The following is a 6,000-nucleotide window of genomic DNA, read 5'->3' as shown; positions in this document are numbered from 1 at the left end:
AAGATTGAGAAGACCTAGTTAGAGACAACAAATAAATAAACATGTTAGGCAATTAGACAAAACTATAGGTAAGGTTTTGCTGAGTTCAACCTGATGAACCTAGAAATATCTGAACAGTACCAGGTGAAAGGCTAGTGGTAATACTTCAATATAGGTAGAGTAATTTGCGTGATGTTACTAGATGTTGGGGCCTAGGAGCATAAGAAAAGCAGAGTTTAAGCTTTTATTGTTCTGTTTCCTCTTTGGAAAAACCCGTATCAGCTTTATAAGTCAGCATGCATACCCTAGTGGCACTAAATTGCTCAGTGGGGATGGACCATGCTTGCCTCATTCACCTTTGTATCCATTAATTATGTTGATTGAATGCCATATGTATCCTAGACATTGTTCTAGGCACTGGGAAACATTCTAGTGCTAGGAGATCAGACAATAAGCAGCTATACAAGCAAATATACAGTCTCTCAGAGAGCAATAATTGCTAAGGAGAAAAATAAAGTAGAATAAAGCAGACTAAAGAGTGCCAGGGAAGAAGAATGTAACATATAGTGGTCGAGAAGACAACATTGGAATAGAAGCCTGAAAGACATGCAGGTCTCTGGAGGAAGAGTATTCCAGGAAGAGGAAATAGACAGTGTAAAGGACCAGTGGTGGGAGCTAGCTTAGCATGTTTGAGGAGTTTTAAGGAGGACTCAGAGGTGGTGAGAAGTTTGAATATGAAGGACCTTGGAAGTTCATCTAGGGACTTTCTCTGAATTATCAGTCATTTGGGATGCTATCAGAACAAGTTAAATTTGGGTACCAAATTTTAGTTTGAAAATGGAATTCATTGCAAATTATAATTGTTTATCAAATAAATCAGACAAACCATTCTCTGAAAATTGCTTTATGTAAAAATATTTCATGTACCATGTCAATAGACATCTAACACCATCCTCTCTGCCTTGCTATTTTATTGTTCCTCATTTTCTTACATCTCTCATGCTGGATGATGGGAACAAATAAGACCTATGATATAAGTAGGCCCTCCTAAAACTTTTTTATACAATATTCCAGATGATGGAAATCATTGTAAATAATTGAGAAACTATTTTGTAAAGTATAACCCACTTTTGTTGCTGGATCAGAATTTTCTGTCATTTATCTATCTACATCTATCTATCTATCTATCTATCTATCTATCTATCTATCTATCTATCTATCTATCATCTATCTATCTATCTATCTATCTATCTATCTATCATCTATCATCTATCTATCTATCATCTATCTATATCTATCTATCTATCATCTATCTATCTATCTATCTATCTATCTATCTATCTATCTATCTATCTATCTATCTATCTATCTATCTATCTATCATCTATCATCTATCTATCATCATCTATCTATCTATCTATCTATCTATCTATCTATCTATCTATCTATCTATCTATCTATCATCTATCTACCTACCTATCTATCATCTATCATCATCTATCTATCTATCATCTATCTTCTATCATCAATCTATCATTGGTATTCACAGACCCGAGTAATTCTACCTAGAAATTTGGGACAAAAGTCACAAAAAGGTATATATGAAAGAGACCATAGAATTTTAGAATGAAAAGGTACTTAAGATACCATCTAAATTAATATTCTTATTTTATTAATTTGGTAAATATATACTGAGTGTCTAGTACTCAGTAGGTACCACAAAAAATGTTAGAGACAAAAGGTTGTCTAGGACATAATCTCAGTGTTCATTTTAACAGAAGGGCAAGCAAAAACTCAAGAGATTGGGAGACTTTCCCAAGACACACTAGGGAAGTGACAGATGAGATCTGAACACAGACTATTTGATCTGAGTGCAGGGCTCCTTTCATTGTATCTCATGGTCTATGGCAGTATTTAACAGTAATTAACTGAAAGCCAGTCCTGAGTGCTTTCATTTGAAAAAGGTTTAGCCATTAGAAATCCACGTAGCGAATGAAATACTAGTCAGACAGCTCCCATTTATCGGGAGCTGGTAATTTACTCTGAATAATCTTAGTGTAAAAATCTAATTTCAACCCATTTTCTCAGAGGGTAAATTTTATTCCATTTCCTTTTCTCAAGGCTCTGTCATTAGCATATTAAACTAATGAGTGAATCAATTATTTAAAACTGGCAATATTTTTTATTATGTCTAATTAAGTGTTTAATCAGGACATTCTGGTCTTTAATCCTCTGAAAGCAGCATTCACAGGGGATGAATGAAATGGCTGGGTGGAACTTTGCTAAAAGCCTCTTGTACTCAGAGGACTAGAAAGGAATCAGGAGCCCAAGAGGGGAAGGAGAACAGGAATAGGTTGCAGAAGAGATAAATGGCAGTAAGTGTGACGGCAGGAGCAGGCCTAGAGGGAGATGGTGTGTAGCAGTGGAATAAGTAGGAGAAAACGCCATATTTCCACTGAAAACTGACTTCTCAAGAGTGACAATTAAATCACAAGACAGTAAGTTAATATCTTGAAGAGAGATTCAGAGAGACAACATTATTTTATAGTTGCATGCCTACAAAAATATCTTTCAAGAATGAGGCCAACGTAAAAACGTTTTAGACGGACACTAAGAGTTTATCGCCGAAGCACCCTCACACAAGAAAGACTAACAGACATACTTCAAGCAGAAAAATAACTGATCCCAGATGGGAGGTTTGAAAATAAATGATGAGAACAGAGGTAGAAATGGGTAACATTCAGCACTGGCTATGTGAAAGGACAATTATAATGTCTTAGCTGGTAAAAATGATAAAGCCACAATACTACAATACATTGAAACAACAGAATTAGGTCAAGAGCTGGAGGTTGCAGTTGAAATCTTGAGTCCCTTGTGTTGGAGGGAAGGAATGAAAAGATATTGAAAAACATAAACTTTGATGAGATAAGCAGGCACAATAAATGTCTAGAGTCAAAATCTATTACTCTAAATTAGAAGGGGAAAAAGTAATGATAAAAATAGTCAAATTATGCAAAAGGCAGCAAGAAGGAAGAAAAAGAAATATTTTTAAAATACAGAACAAATAGATAGCCCATAAACGCTTCAAATAATTCAAATATATTGGTAGCTACAATAAATGTAAATAAACTAAGGGTTCCAGTTTATAAAAAAAGATTGTTAGCCCAGATAAATATCCAAAATAGCACTATATGCTGTTTACAAGAAATGCAGCAAATCGGTAAGGTAACAGAATGTTTGAAAATAATAAAATGAAAAAAGATATGCCAAGGTAAATTCTAACTAAAAGATTATGTATATTAATATGTAGTAATGACAACATATATTATTTCATATGTAATACAAGATTATTAAATATTAAATAACAGAATTTAAAGCAATATGTTTTAATAGAGATTAAGATCATTATATAATAATAAAAGGTTTAGTTAACTAGGCATATATAATAATTCCACTCTTATAACAAATAAAAATACAGCCTCAGAATATATATAGTGAAAACAAATAACAACATTACAAGGGAGAAATTTAATAATCAACATAGTGAGGGATATTTAATAGAGCAAGCAGATAATAACCAATGGAAAGAGAAAAGATGAACAACATAACAGCTTTATTGCTGGGCTTATATTGAACAATGCAAGCAACAAATGCAGAATAAATTTTTTTTCAAGCATAAAGAGAACCTTTACGAAAACAGAACACATATAATGGATCATAAAACTAATTAATAAAAGTTTCAAATGAATAGTCCTGCTGACCACCTAATCTGACCACAAGGAAATTCTCAGAGATCAATGACAAAAGCGACTGGAAAAATCCTCATATATTTAGATATTAAGAAACACGCTTCAACATGAATTGTGGGTAAATGAACAAATCATAATGACATTAGACTACATTAAATTTAACCACAGAATTGCCAATATTCAACAGTTTTGACCCACAATAAAATACTATATAGCAGTGAAAATAGATGAACCATAGCTATGCACCTCAATGTGAATGGATCTTGAAAACATATGGCAGAGGGAAAGGAGGAAGTCTTGGAAGAGTGGTTACAGCATGATTTTATATATATGTATTTCAAGAAGAGTGGAATCTAAATAATAAATGGTTTAGGAATACTCCTAGATGGCAAAACTCTATAGAAGAAAAGTGAGGAAATCTAGGACAGTGGCTGCCGAAGAGGGTGAGGGAGCAGCATTCAAACAGAGAAATGTGTAGGGGGAACTCTGATGTACTAGTAATGTTTACATTTTTAAAGTGAGTGATAAATGCACAGGTATTCATATTATTATTGCTTTATCTATGTTATTTATGTTGTAGTCTTATGTATGAATATTTTAATATTGGTAGGAATATGTATTAACATGCAAAAAAATAAAACATAAAAAAAAAAAGAAAAAAGGAAAGAGCACACCAAGCCCAGGGAACAGCACACACTAAGGTTCAGAGTCGTTGTTTCGTGGACCAAGGCTCACTCTTGAATGTCTTCTCTTTATCTTCTCACTCTCTCGGTACTTCAGTTTTATAGATTTAAATATCACTGTGTGTTGATAACTTCCAAATTTTTGGTCTCTAATTTACACCTCTCCCCTGTACTACATACTCATATGCCCAGCTGCCTTTTTGCCATGTTCATTTGGACATCTAATAGGCATCTCAGTCTTAGCTTGCCCATATCAAACTCCTGATGCCTGCACCCCTCACCTCCAAGCCCTGCTTTCTCGACAGCTCCCCCCTTCTTGAATAGCAAGGCCATCTTTCCCGTTGCTCAGGCAAAAGCAAGCACACACCTTGCATTCTTCCTTGACTTCTTTTTCTCACTCCCCACGTTAGCTCTACCAGCAAACCCTTTTGGCTCTCCTCTCAAAATATATGCAGAATCTGACCACTCTCCCGACTTCTACCACTACCGCCAATGCCATCTTTCCCTGTATCACCACCGCTTTCCCCTCCCCACCTCTCCTTTATATGGCTTTCCACGTCACTCAGAGAAAAAGCTGAATTTGTCCAGGGCGTCCCATGATCTGTACAACACTTTGCCCCCTGACCACATCCCCACCACCCTCTTCCTCCACACCTTGACCTCCTTACTGCTGAACAGGTCAGGCCTGCTGCTTTCCCAGGGCTTCTGCACTAGCTGTTCCCTCTGCCTGGAATGTTCTTTCCACTGACACCCCGCTTGGCTCACTTCCTCTGCCCCTTTAGTTTTTTGCTCCAATGGCCCCTCCACTAAGTCTGGGTTTTCCTGTCCACCTCTCAACTCCCCACTTTCCCTGCTGGTGTTGCCCTGTAGTTGCCATTATTTGATGTACTACATAATTTACATACAGGGTGGGGCAAAAGTAAGTTTACAGTTGTTGGGATGGAAAAGAATACAATAATTAATAAATAATAATAATATAAGAATAAACTCTGTGTTTCACATACTCACAAGTGTAAACCTACTTTGGCACACCCTGAATATGTCTGTTTTCTTCCCCGACTAGAACATAGCTCCAAGAAGGCAGGGAGTTTTGTCTGCTTGATTCGCTGCTGTATCCCCTTGAACTGAGTTGCATGCCTATCACATAATACATGATCAATACTAATTTAATGACTGAACAGAAAAAGAAAAAAAGGTGCTTTGAGGGAATTAAAAAATTTTGGTTTGAATGTAACACAAAATGGATAAGAGACCAGCTTGGAGAGTTACGCTGGGACCGAATCATAATGCATATTTTTTGCCTTATTAACATGAAGTAAGAATTACATAAGCTACATTTCTCAATTTAATAAATGTCCGTGCCCCTAATAAGGGAAAGTCAGCTCTGTCTGCATCCACAGGGGACGCTGGCTGTCATGCACAGCCGTTTTAAATCAGAATTTTCAAGATATTTTGGTGCGGGTGTTGTGTTTAAAGTACTATCTTGAATACATACACACATAAATATAAATAGATACCACACACGCACACACACATATATACATACACGCAAATCTATTCACTACATACATATATACACGAGTATTTGA

Source organism: Miniopterus natalensis, chromosome 13 (assembly GCF_054644295.1).
Source record: "Miniopterus natalensis isolate mMinNat1 chromosome 13, mMinNat1.hap1, whole genome shotgun sequence".
In the NCBI taxonomy this organism is placed as follows: Eukaryota; Metazoa; Chordata; class Mammalia; order Chiroptera; family Miniopteridae; genus Miniopterus; species Miniopterus natalensis.
The sequence above is the reverse complement of the archived record's forward strand: the minus strand, read 5'-3'. Positions refer to the sequence as shown.